Source organism: Otolemur garnettii, unplaced genomic scaffold, assembly GCF_000181295.1.
Source record: "Otolemur garnettii isolate 467f Iridium unplaced genomic scaffold, OtoGar3 scaffold00084, whole genome shotgun sequence".
Lineage (NCBI taxonomy): Eukaryota > Metazoa > Chordata > Mammalia > Primates > Galagidae > Otolemur > Otolemur garnettii.
The window spans coordinates 6,130,135-6,144,090 of record NW_003852479.1 but is presented as its reverse complement, the minus strand read 5'-3'; positions in this window follow the sequence as shown (position 1 = coordinate 6,144,090).

Genomic DNA, 13,956 nt, shown 5'->3' with positions numbered 1-13,956 from the left:
TTGGAGTTTGGCCAGGGCCAGGTTTGAACCTGCCACCCTCGGTATATGGGGCCGGCCGGCGCCCTACTCACAGCCACAGGCGCCAACCAAACCTAAAGATATTTCTAAGCCTGGTTACCTCAGATAACTTTTACTAAGCATTCCACTGAATATTCCACCTAACAGAAAAACCCTGAGAAATCTTTTTGCAAAAATAATGGTCACTGAAACACTTTGCAAATATTCTTAAGAATCTCCCTTCAGTGTGGATCAAGGTTATGGCTAAAGGGATATATGGCTTGGTGGCTTTATTTTCTGTTTGTTGGTTTTGTAATGTTTTGCAGTGATTTGGGGGTAACTGGGTATGTTAGTTTTCTATTGCTGCTATAACAAATTACACTTAGACTGGGCGCCTGTAGCTCAGCAGCTAGGGTGCCAGCCACCTACCCCGGAGCTGGAGGGTTTGAACCCAGCCCAGGCCTGCCAAACTATGACAACTACAACCAAAACATAGCCAGGCATTTTGGCAGGTGCCTGTAGTCCCAGCTACTTGGGAGGCTGAGGCAAGAGAATCGCATAAGTCCAAGATTTTGAGGTTGCCGTGAGCTGTGATGCCACGGCATCCTACTGAAGGTGATATAGTGAGACTCTGTCTAAAAAAAAAAAAAAAAAAAAAATTACACTTAATGCAAATTTATTCTCTTCTAGTTCTGCAAGCTGTAAGTCTGAAATCAGTTTCACTGAGCTGAAGTCCAGCTGGTGGAAGGACCTTTCTCCCTCTGGAACTCATGAAGGACATCCTTTTCCTGCTTCCAGATCTGCACTCCTGAATTTCTCATGGCCTCTTACTCTGTCTTTATCTCTAAAGCCGGCAGCACAGCATCTTTAAATTCCTCTCTGCTTCCATCACCACATCACCTGTCCACTTCTGTAGTTTCATCTCCTTCTGCCACCCTTTCACAAAGACAGATGTGATCACGTCCTTGGGCCCACATGGAAAATTCAGGACACTCCTCTCCTCTCCAGAGCCTTAATCTGATCACACTTACAAGTCCCCTTTGTCACAGGAGGTAACGCATTCACAGGTTCAAGGAATCAGCATGTGAATTCAGGGGGGCATTATTCAAAACCTCATCCTGCCTTTGGTTCTTTACTTTTGGTTACTACAAATTGCTGCAGGAGTCCTCCAGCCATTTCTGTATTCAGCTAGCTCAGCTACACTCACACACGCTGCAGAAACAATGGAAGTCCTCAGTTTACTCACCCTTCACAGTATAGATTAAGCAGCAATTAATCATCAATCAATCTTAGCTTAAGCCAAAATCTAACTGGCTAAAAAGAGTGGCAAGACTAGTCATGGAGGCAAAGCTGTTTATTTTTCTAGCAATCTATTCCAGTTAAGAATATAAATGTCATTTATTTGCCAAGTTAAATAAAATTTTCATCTGGAATGGTTGTTTCAAAGAATGCTGGGTAAATATTATGTTTTTTGTTATTTGAAAACAATCACCATTTAGTGGCTTTTTAACTTCAACTATCACTTTTAATGTATTCTTACCTAATGCAGTTTCGTTTTATTAGCAACATAAAAACTTACAGCATAATTTTTCCACTGACAATGTTGTCTACTTGACAGCATCATAAACTTCTAAACATAGATTTATATTTCAGACATTATTTAAAAAGAAGTGTCCTTAATACATTTTATCTCCAAAAGAAATGAATATATTTCAATTGACATTTATATTGTTATAATGATTCAAATATGTACGTAGAAGTATCTATGAGATATAACTGGGATATTTACCTGTATGAAATGTCATTGACTGAGACAATAAGTAATAAAGTACTTCTAATCTCTGCTAAAGGGGATATTTTATAAAGTAAGTCAGATAAAGAAAACAGCATTAGATATAAACACTTGTGAGATGACAGGGAGTCAGATGTGCATTAAAGCTTTTTATTATAGAAGATATAAGAGACATTTAGGAACATAATCTGAAATACAACATTCAAGAACAACAGGGTGAAAATTAACTATTTTCATCTTATGGGAGCTCAGACTTTATTTTTCAGGTTATAAGAATAAATGATAAATAATCCTACTGGTCTTGAAAGTTTATAAGTGTAATCCCTAAAGTTAAAATACTGTTAGCCAAAGGTCAGAACTGATACATAAATCAATAACTGTTTACTATACAGTATGTTTTGCATTTAAAAAGCAAATATTAAGTGATTTCCTCTTACTAATGAGAAAAGAAACCCTTATAATTTTTATCTCACTTCCTCCCAAAATCTCACTAAAATGGGAATAAAGAAATCAAGGATAGGCACAGAGGTGTACAGGGGACAGGAGATGAGATGCGGCCACATTCTAGAAAGGGGAAGCAGACGACGGAGGGTCACTGAGTCAGCCAGACTGAGAGCCTTCACCTCCCACAGAGGAAAAGTGGATTGACCAAGAGGATGTAAACCAGCTTCACACACACCACCCCCACCAGGCTGAGGAGTGAGTTACCAGAGACCTCTGACGTGCAGGGGGCAGGCTGAGGCTGAAAACAGGTGGGCTGATTTTAAATTCATATAAGGAGACACAGACTAGCAAACGCCCAGGTTCACTCGGATGGCTGACGGCTCTTTCCCTGTGTGAAGTTTACTCTCTGGAAAGAGGGCAAAGCAGCTAAGGGTGGGCATGGAGTATGGACAGAAACAGGGCAAACTGCCGTCTGTGTTGACTGAGGGTGGAGAATTCTTTCCTGGAAAACCAGGTGGCCAAGTGGCCCAAGAAAAAAGACCTGCAGATTTTCACTGATTCTTGGATATCAGCCGTCGAAAAACAAACAAACCATAGCTAATCCCCGGTCATTTACACATAACTCATGTATACATTAATGCATTTATGGGGTACAGTGTGCTGATTTCATATAGTGTTAGGAATGCTTACATCACACTGGTAATACATACTTCATATCATTTACTGAGTTATTGTGTTAAGACATTTATACGCTATATTAATAGATCCGACATGTACCCTTGCATTATGCACCATTTTCACACACACATATATACACTCACATACACATATTCACACACATACTCACATATGCTCATATACACTCTTATGCATACATTCATACATTCTCATACACACACAAATATACACACCTTCACACACATATATACACTCACACACACACATTCACTCACACCCACATACAGACACACATTCACATATATATATACACATACTCACACTCACACATACATTCACACACATACACTCACACACACAGACATACACATTCACACACCTACACACACAAATACAGACAAGCACACATACTAATTCCCATCAACCATTTGTGTGCTTCATTTTCTTTGAGACAGAGTCCCACTATGTCACCCTGGCTACAGTGCCATGGCGTCACGACTCACAGCAACCTCAAATTCTCAGGCTTATGCAATTCTCTTGCCTCAGCCTTCCAAGTAGCTGGGACCACAGGTGCCTGCCACAATGCCCGGCTATTTTTTATTGGAGTTGTCATTGTTGTTTAGCTGGCCTGGGTTGGGTTTGAATCCACCAACTTTGGTGTATGTGGCTGGCTCTGTAACCACTATGCTACAGGTTAAAAATGAAGTACACAGTACATCATTTTCAAACATAAATGGATAGTCAAGGATTACATCTGACAAATACCTCTAATATGAAAGACTAAAATAAACACATAGTAAAAAATAAAAATAACCTTGAAGAAAACAGTCCAATTCAAGAAGCAGCTAGATACATATATATATTTGTGTATTTTCAGACATAAAAGAAGGTATTTCAGATATCACACCTATGTAATTTCATCAGGAAATCATAAACAAACACTTTTAGAAAAGAGGAAAAAACATTTATAAATTGAAATAGTGGTTATTCAGAAGCAATCTAATAAAATGTTTGAAGAAATCTCTCAGACTAAATATAGAACAACTGGATGGAAACCAGGATACCAGAAATATACATACAATAGATAATTAATATTGATTAGTGAGGTTTCCAGAGCCTTCCAAACACACAGCACAAACGAACGGAAGGGCCCACATTAGGACACGGTGTCGTGAAACTTTAGAACATCGGATGGAAGGAAAAATTATAAGACCTTTCAAAAATAACCAGTCAGGTACAAGAGACTGATAATCTGAAAGTTGTCACTCTCTTCAACATTTGGAGGGGTCCTAGTTTCCAGCCTAGAATTCTGTAACCATCCATATGATTGATCACAGTGAGGCTGTGAGGTAGATCCTGTGAGACACTCAAGATGTCAAGGAGTTTGCTCCTCAATCTTTTTTGAGCAGCTGCTGAACAGTGTCCTCTGTAAGACATAAGACGGCATGAAGTTCAGAGAACAGATGACCTAACGTGGAAGGGGCAGAGACGATCCCCAGACACAGGGAAACCAGGACACCAGCAGCGACTGTGGTCCTAGAAGAGCCGTCTTTAAAGAGAAAGTAGAATCACTAGATTCTTCCAAGGATTTGACTGAGTCAAATGAGTCTGTAAGTTCTCTCAGGAAGTTCGCCCTGAATTAGTGGGAGCTACAGAGGAAAATGAGCAAATGAGAAAGTGAAATGAATCTGGTTACACACAGAGACTCAAACAAAACAAAGCCAGAAAAGAAATATAATCAGAGTTCTAAATGGCTTATCTATGATCAATATTTATATAGTTGCAAAACACTGAATATTAATTTAACAAAAATGTGGCATGACTTTTGTAAGGATGGGTAAGAAGGAAATGGTGAACAGGTAAAGACAAGTTTCTAGAAAGCACAGGTCTAGTAAAAATCTCGGAACCTGCAAATGGCTCAGTCTTCTCAAGGCTGTGTTCAAAGGCATAATACAGACACGTTTTGACCCTGTGCACCAGGCGTCATTCAACCCGTTTGGTTTCCAGCATTTCTGTGACTGCAGCATCAATTTGCAGTGGCTTCATGACGGCTCCACGATAATTCCAAAGCTTTCAGCATAAATTGGTGCTTTTAAGCACTGTAAATAAATTTTTCTCAGGCTCAAGCTGACCAAAAAGCAATCAAAAGGAAACAAAACCAGGATGTTAATACTGCCCTATTACTCACTGAGCGTGGGGGGTGGGGGGGAGCAAAATACAACCAGCACTCGCACCCTTTCAAGAAACAGTCCCAGGGAACGAGTTTGATGTTGCCTGCAGGAGAGTTCAGAGAGCCTCACTGCTCTAACTTTTCTTTTATTAAATCCGTCAAATGGAGTGACTTATGCATCTTATATTCCTTGTTTACTTGGTACAATGCCTGGACAAAACAGACAAGAACATTTGTTTGTTCATTCGAATTATGTCATATAATTATGTTGATAACACAAAACCCCCCAAGGAGAAACTATTTCTTTCAGCAGGATGACCGGTGCCCACGCCACGTTCACACCGGGCTGTTGCCTTCTGTGCCTGGCTGAGTCATCACCCACAATGAGACGGTTGTGTTTGTGCTCAAATCCATTTGTCCTTTGTACTTTTAGTTACAATGATATAAATTTAGTTAGATATTATATCAATTTCTTTTCTTCTGCTGGGTTTAGGATTAGATTGCTCTTCTTTTTCCAATTCCATAACCTATCGTGAGCTTGCTGATGTGCGCTTTCTGTTTGTTGAATGTTGGAATCTAATGTGATAAATTTCCCTCTTAGGATTGCGTTTGCTAATATCCCACAGGGTTTGAGAACTTGCGTCTTCATTGTTGTTAAGTTTGAGGAATTTAACACCCTCCACTTTTATCCCTTCCTGAACCCAACTATCATTCACATAAGGTTGTTTAATTTCCATGGCTTTGAGTGAGAATGAACGTTTTTGTAGGAGTTGAGTTCCACTTTTATTGCCTTGTGGTCTGAGAAGAGACCATGCTCAATTCTAACATGAAGGCAGTAGATGACCTAATACATAGTGGGGGGTAGGGGAATGAGGGAGTGGGAGAGGGGGTAGAGGGACGGGGCCGGGGGCACGGTGTACGGCACACCTCTTGGGGGCAGGACACCAGCATAAGAGGGACTTTATCTAACAAATGCCATCTGTGTAACCTCATTTTTTGTACCCTCAATGAATCCCAAACAATAAAAAATATATATTATATAAACGTATAAAACATGAGTGTCTAAAAGAACCAAGTTCTGAAAGTTTGGGGAAGACTTGCTAATGGTTAAAAGTTGAAGAAGTGTAGCTGAATTAGGCATGGGAAAAAAATTATAAAATCCTAGAAGGATTTCTTGCTGATATTTTGCAAGCATCTTTACAATCTTACTTCTTTTGCAAGGTGAATCTGGATATGGGAAAGATAGATGATAGATATGGTTTATAATAAAAACACAACACAAAGCATCAAAGGCCCACAGTCAAAGAAAAAGTCCTGATCATCCATCAAAAGACAGGTCATTGAATGTGTATTTATATGTCCCAAGTTAAAATACGCAACGCTGTGTGCATTAAGAACTTTGGATTCTATACACACCAACATGTTCGTTAACCAGCCAACTACTGGCTCTGACCACACTGAGTAAAGGGGCTTCCTCTGTTGGTGGGAGTCACCTGGGGCTCCAGGGGGTGTGTTCATAATCACTTTTCTTGGAGTGATGACGAAATGTTCCTGACACAGACACATTCATGCACTGAACATCCCCAGCGACGGGTGACAAAACTAACTTATAATGTGCATTTTCAAGATAGTTGTCTATGTGTTGCAAGAAAAATCTGGCCCAATTTTGCATAAGATCTCAATCTTTTGAAAACTATTTTTTTTAATTTCATATTAATACATGGATACTAGCTTATATTGTTTATATTTCTTAGGTAAAGTTCAAGTTGTAGTTAAGCCCTTGACCCAGGACATGTGCTGTGTGCCCCTATGTTGTACCCGTTAGGTTTCAGGGAAACTGAGCCCTGATCTTTAGCACAAGACTCACTCTCAGCTTGAGAGACCGAGGGAGTCATGAGAATGGCATGTGAGCTGTGTATGTGCAGGACATTTGAAAACTGTCCTCCGAGGGAGAATGTATGTGTGAGGTGTGGCAATACCAGGCAAGGAGTACAGATTCTCTAGATTCCAAAGGTCTCATGATGCTGAAGGTAGTGGTCTTGCTGAAGGTCCATGGTTTTGCAAAAACAAGTTGGAGACATTCTGTCTGACTCCGTGTTCCCCTTATTAGTGATGTGTGACAAGTAGGTTTAAACTACTTTTTCTTGCTTTGAGACAATAAATACAGAACAAGGTGTATTCCAGAGTTCCTGAGTTCCTGACAGGAACTTAATGTCAACCCTTTTCATTCCAGGCATCAAAACTCCCTCATCTGGTGGCCTCAAACCCCTTCAGTTAGGTAGAGAGCTCAGCAAGCCCCTCCCTCCCACTTCCTCCCCCGTCTCCTCCTCCTACTTAAGTTTGTGTTTCTTTTCATGTGTGTATATCTGTTCATCGACTACTTTTCTGTTAGTATTGGCTATACTGAATGCTTATTTTTCCATTCTTGTAAAACTTGACTATTTTTTAAATTATTGACCTCTTAACATTGCAAAGAGTAAATTTTGTCAAAAAATTATTACAGATCCTCAAGAAAGGAAATATAAAATCTAATGTAACTAATAATTTGTACCCTCATATTTATCTGAACTAGAAAAATAAATATAAAATAGAATATTAGAACTTCAATTTGGAAGGATCTCAGATGTCATATGACCTAACTGTTACCTGTCCAATTCATTAAAGATGGAGATACACCCACAGCTGAAAAGGACAGAGGAATAGAGCTCTATGTGTTCACGCCTGTAGTGATTATCTCCTGATGACAATAAAAAATATGCCACTTAAAAACCTTACCTATTCAGTGTGAGGTTTTCATTTTAAACTTGAGGAGAGACTCAAAGCTATAATATATTCCATGTAAACTTGGTTTTCCTTGAAATGATTAAAAAGTGAGAATTCAAAGATAAATTATGGAACTTAATATTTTGAGTCATTTGTGTTTAAAAAATCAGAATATGGTAATTCAGATAACTCTTACTAATTATATTTTAGGAATATCACAACCCAATTCCGCAACAAAGATCCTTCAATTTTATAGAATATATGTCAGAAAACTTGGTTACATTTCCTATCTTCTATGAATTTTGACTATAAAATCAAGCTGGCCCCACATTGTAAATACATAACAGATTGACTTAAAATGTTTGGTAAATTTTGGGTTGAACTTGCAGCGCTGTGACAATGGTCACATCCAAGTGTATTCAGCATCATGAAAGCCGGAACTCCTGTCTGACACACACGTGGTTGCTTCTCAGTGTCTGGAAATGCACGTCCTCCCCAGTTATCTCCTCCTGGAGAGCCAGCCCCAGCTCCACCCCACCTTTGGTGCCCGGTTATTCTCTCCAGGGTTTTTCTCCACATTGACCAGTAGAACTGACCTGTCTATCATGGTTCCCCAGTGTGGGGTCACATGAACTAGCCCTTTATAGAATTTCCAAAGTTTAAGAAGATGAGTTATAAACAAACCAACAAAAAAATGTGTTTTTTAATTCTGTAAATTTTAATTTCTGTGTATTTGTCTTAGAATATGGTACAGATAACATAATTCTTTTCTAATGAGAGAAATTTATGTTTATATCTCATGATCCTGATTAGCTTGTCTGCTATTTAAAAAAAAAATTACACCCTTACAAAATATTTTTGGAGGTACAAAAGATAAACAGATGATAAGGAAATTTAAAATTCACTGATGCTTTGAACCATCTCAAAAGTTCTCTCACTTAGAAGTCATTCACTGGTGACAACAGTCCCCAGAAATAAAAACTTCTACCTTCCAATGCAGCCTATTGTATTAAAAAAAAAAAAAAAAACAAAAAAAACGACTACAGACTTCCTGTGAGTAAAACAACAAAAACAAAAACCCTTCCTGTTCTTTTTTTATCCCTACCCAGAGACACCTGTGTCTTAGGCAAGGCTGAAATCTCCCCCAGGAATGGAACGCCATCTCTGTGGACAACCATCTATTGCCCGAATCCTCTTTGCTGTTTCCCAGCCATTTATTGAGAGAAGCAATGAAACCTTCAACAATGCTCCTCAAATCTTCAACTTCCTGCCGCAGTCTTTAAAAACACCAAAGATACTTTCTCAGAGTTTTCTGCTAGCATTGAGTCCTACTATGCAAGACACACATCTCAGCAAATTCTACCTCACCGTATGCTACCTTTCCCCTGTGCTGGGAATCTCACGCTCTAGTTACGTTCTGAGTCTAGATTGCGCTCAAAAGAGAATCTCCACCTGTTACTAGTTTGGAGAAGATGAAATGGGTGTCACAATGACAAGCTTTAAGTTCTGGAGTATGCCACTGATAATTTTGCAGCTGCCTTCACACTAAGAGATGTGAAGACGACCAAATGAGCACATCAAGGCGATGGTTACCAGGGCAAGTGATCTCTACAAAAGCTAATTCTGCTAAAAGAAAACAACTTACAAACTCAGACAGGTTGATAGCAAAAAACAAGAATTTGGTTTTTAACAGAATGTCTCTTGTTCATCAGCATAAGTTTTGCATTAAAAATTGTTGAAGTTTCTGGGTTAAGAAGTTTAGAATTAAGTTCTATAATGCTGTGATCTTATCATATATGAACTTTCCATTTTAGTCCCGATAGAATCATATTTGTTTAAATAAAGGCAGACAGCATTCTATTCCAAGTAAAAGAAAAATCTGTCCCCTTTCTGCACGTTTCAGATCTTACAATTATGTTTTAGTAGATGGTCTCTACCCTGTAAAACACTTAGCAAAAGGTTCAGGTCTTACTATTAGTTTCTCTCAAAATAAATATTTTCTTACAAAGTGTAGTCTACCTTACAAATTTGAGCAACTTGTTTCGCATCTAGAATCGGCTTACATTTAAATCTTCCATCCTAGTAAAATTCAAAATGAATTCATTTATTAAGGGTTAAAGGTACAGCAAGCAACTTGCTCTCCAGACTCTGTATGGGTTTGGGGTTGATTAATTTGCTCCAGACCTCGTCTTACTTTTGTTTTGCTGATCTGGCTTCATTTTCTTGTCCCTCCTCTTCAGAACTCAGTCTGTTCTGTCCTTTGTGGCTCCCTCCATGAAACACACCATCTAGCAACTGCTCAGGTTTCCCACCCTCCGTGGCACAGATTGTTGAAGCAAAACACGTATTGGTTGAAAAATTGATGGAAACATCTTCTATTTTTCTCCTCTCATCCATAAAATAAGAAAAGAGGCATTCATCCAGAAAGACTTCATAGTAACTATATCAGGTAGAGACACAACAAATATCTCTCATCATAAGGGAAGTGGTGTGATCGATTTGCGGGACTCACCTATTCCTTGTTCTGCATGAGGCAGTGACCTGGGGAATGAGGACCAGTGTGTACAGCTATGGCCACAAGAGGACCTGAAACTCTGTCCAGAAGGAAAAAAGTCAAGGTATGCTAACTTATCAGTAAAGTATTTGGTTATTCCTTAATACCCCTATACTCTTCTACACTAACTTCTCATTCGGAGAAATAAATTATTAGATCACAATGGGATTCCCCGCTTGGAGTTGAACATAAAACCCAACTTAATGCCATTTTAATATGTGTACATATTACATAACAAATTGAAAATATTATACATGTGTGATTAGACAGAGTTCTATGTTGAGAATTCAAACCAAAAAAGGCGAGGCATGTTATGGTAATACAAGCAAATAATTTGCTTTGTAAATTTTCAATCAAATTTGAATTTTAGGTGCTCATTTGTAACAAAACACCCTTAAAATCACTTAGGTTTATTAAGTTCCTTTGAGTGCACAGGGGAAAGATCACTTTGGTTTAAAAACAACAAAAAATAACTTATGATTTAATTATAAATGCCTTGGACATATAAAGTTAATATATGAGAAAGGGGTTAAGAGATTTCTTAAAGAATAATTTATTCCATTTGATTTCTCTCACCAATTCAATATATCATTTCCCTCACATTTATAATATTAATATTATAATTGTTTCCATTATTTTCATTTTCCTGCCCCTTTCCTCTGAAGTAATCCTTTTCTGGGAGAAGTAAGATAACCTAATAGATTTTCCTAACTTTAATTTCATCAGCTCTGTGACTGCTTTAAAGAATTCCACTTATTTAAATAAGATATTTAATAAAAAGTATTTCAGATAATCTTTTCACTAAATCTTTAACAACAAAGTTTTTTTTAAAAAAGTTATTACCATATGCTCTTTAATGCCTAAAGCAAAGATCTCGTGTGGAATTGAGAGTCATAATGAGGTCAATCTCAATTCCATCAATGTTATGTTCTATTAAAATCAAATCTAATCACATTCCTCATTTCAACCCAGCATGCCTTGGCTTTGAGGTATGTTCAGAAATGCGCTTAAATTAGAAGAGAAACATTAACATTTTATCATATGAATAACACTAATGGCTCCGAAGATTAGCAATAACACATCCTGGATTCCTCTACTAAAAATATACCTTTTACACTACTTATACACCTGACTAACTCTGGGAGAAGGGATTTCAACTAACGAAGTTTAGAAGCTCAATGTAAGAGGACAAACATACAACCCTGACCTCAAAGAAAATAACAGCCTCACTGTCACTAAAAACCCCTTAACAAGAAATCCAGTTCTACTTGACATTTACCAGAAAATAATTGTTCATTACATCATCCACAATTAAATAAAATGAAACGAGGTGATTATCAGGTGAGTAATGGGTCATCCTAGATTAATCATCTATGAGTTTTATAACGAATTTTCTTATTTTTAGGAGGGCTTTTGTTTAGGGTGGGGGCATGTTTTCTCTGTTGCCTGGTAGGAACTTGTACAAAATCATTAGAATTCCACTACTCTTTTCTACACTTTATCTGTATAGAGGTATAGCTCACAAGGTTCAAAACCTCTAGTTCTGACAATCTTTCCCTCTGAGTCTGAAGAAGCCTGGTGTCACACAAACAGCTTCAGAGTTAACCCTACCCCATGCCCCAACAGTCCATCACTGAGCAAGGAATGATGTGGGGTCCTTCATCTTTGGCAGAAGTGTATCCTTAATTCTTGATCTCCTTTGAAGGAGTTTAGGGTCTCAAGTGCCCGAGTCACAGCCAGAACTGTTCTACTGGCTATGTCAGATATAGAAGCTATGACCTCACGGAGATTATAAGGTGTAGATATACCCAAAGATCAGAAATGCATGGAATTAAACACTTTTCAAGCTGTAAATTCTTTCGAAGGTCATAAAGAGCAAGTCTTTTTACATCTGTGGTACCTTTGCTTCAACCACACAGCTAATTAATGCTCTGATGGGACCAGAAGCCCCACTCACCGCAGCTGCTGCTTGTCCCAGGTAAGAAAGAAAGAGAAAAGCTGCAGGTGGGTAGATGCTGTGATACAAAGTGTGTGAACATTTGTGAAAAGACAAACGCTGACATATTAAAATCTAAAAGTTTGTTTGAGCAGACAGCAGTTCATGAACTGGGCAGCCCTAACCTGGAGTGGTTCAGGGCTCAGCTGAAGGCGATCTTGGGGAGGCTTTGATGCAGAAACAGCAAAGAAATTACCGTATTGGTAAAAATTTGATCACTTGTTTTATTTGGAATAACCACCAGGGAAGTTCAAGACAATATAACTAATGCCTACTCATCTTCCTGCAATTGTCCAACCTTAATTTTCATTCTGTTTTAAATTGAGAGTTAAGTTTCAGTTTCCTTATGTAGGAGCCCCATGGTGTTTAGCCTCACATTTATTAAATTAAGACATTGGTGCTGTGAATAGTTCATGTGAGGAAAGTACCCCAGAAAGGCGGTCTTCTTTCTCTGCATTTTGATAACTGCAGAGATGCCTCTCCCTAGAGCAGTGGTTCTCAACCTTCCTAATGCTGTGGCCCTTCAATACAGTTCCTGTGGGTTGTGACCGCTGCCCTAGAGTCTTAACCCCTACTAATTCAGCAGATGTGCTTATACCAAAATATGGAGAAATAGGGGTTCTACTTGTGCAGATAATTTCCTCACAAGCTTGAAAGAGTCCTCCCCATCCTTAAGCTTTCTAGAGCTGTAAGCTAAGAAGCCCAACACAGACCCTCAGAGACACATGAAATCACAGTTTCCACTGGAGCTGGGACTCCCTGTACATCAGTTCAATGACCCTTTTTAGGAATGTCTTCTAAGGTGAATCTCAGCCTCTGCTGATCAGACATGTGCCATGAAGTCCCATATCTGCTGTTTTCTTCTGGCAACAGGTAAAAATGGGGAAAGCAAATGAAGTAGGGAGAGGGGAAGCAGCCAAGTGAAGATGGAAGAAATTTCAGGTGTTAGAAATTCCCTAAGTTAAGGCATCAGCAACTATTTTTAAAAATTATTTCTTTGCTGGGCGGCACTGTGTCTCAAGGAGTAGGGCGCTGGCCCCATATACTGGGGGTGGCAGGTTCAAGTCAGGCCCAAGCCAAAAAATTAAAAAAATTCTTTGCTATGAGAATTATTCTGTAATTTTTGAAAAATATAGCATATTGTAACTACATCAATTAATTTTTTTCTGAAACAATTATTTCAAGAGCTTTAGAGAGTAAATTTGGTTTATTTTTATTAATGCATGGATGGTGTACTAAATCTTGCCAACCAAGAATCCTTTGTTCTGAGTTCAAGTACTGTATATGTGGGAAAAAAGTGTTAAATGTCTGGTCCATAACTAGAAGAAATGGTTCAAATATGCTTAAGTGCCCAGACCTTAGAGTTGAGGATAAGTGAGAGCTATTAGCTCTCATTTTTTAAAAAAAAAACGTGATGAAAGCCAACGTGAATAAGAGGTTTTCTTTCCTGACACATTCTCCATGAAGTCTAAGTACACACACACACAGAGGGACAAAGAGAGACAGATAATAGACCTCAAGGACATCCTGAAGTTATGTTTGGAAAAAACAGCACCTGAGAC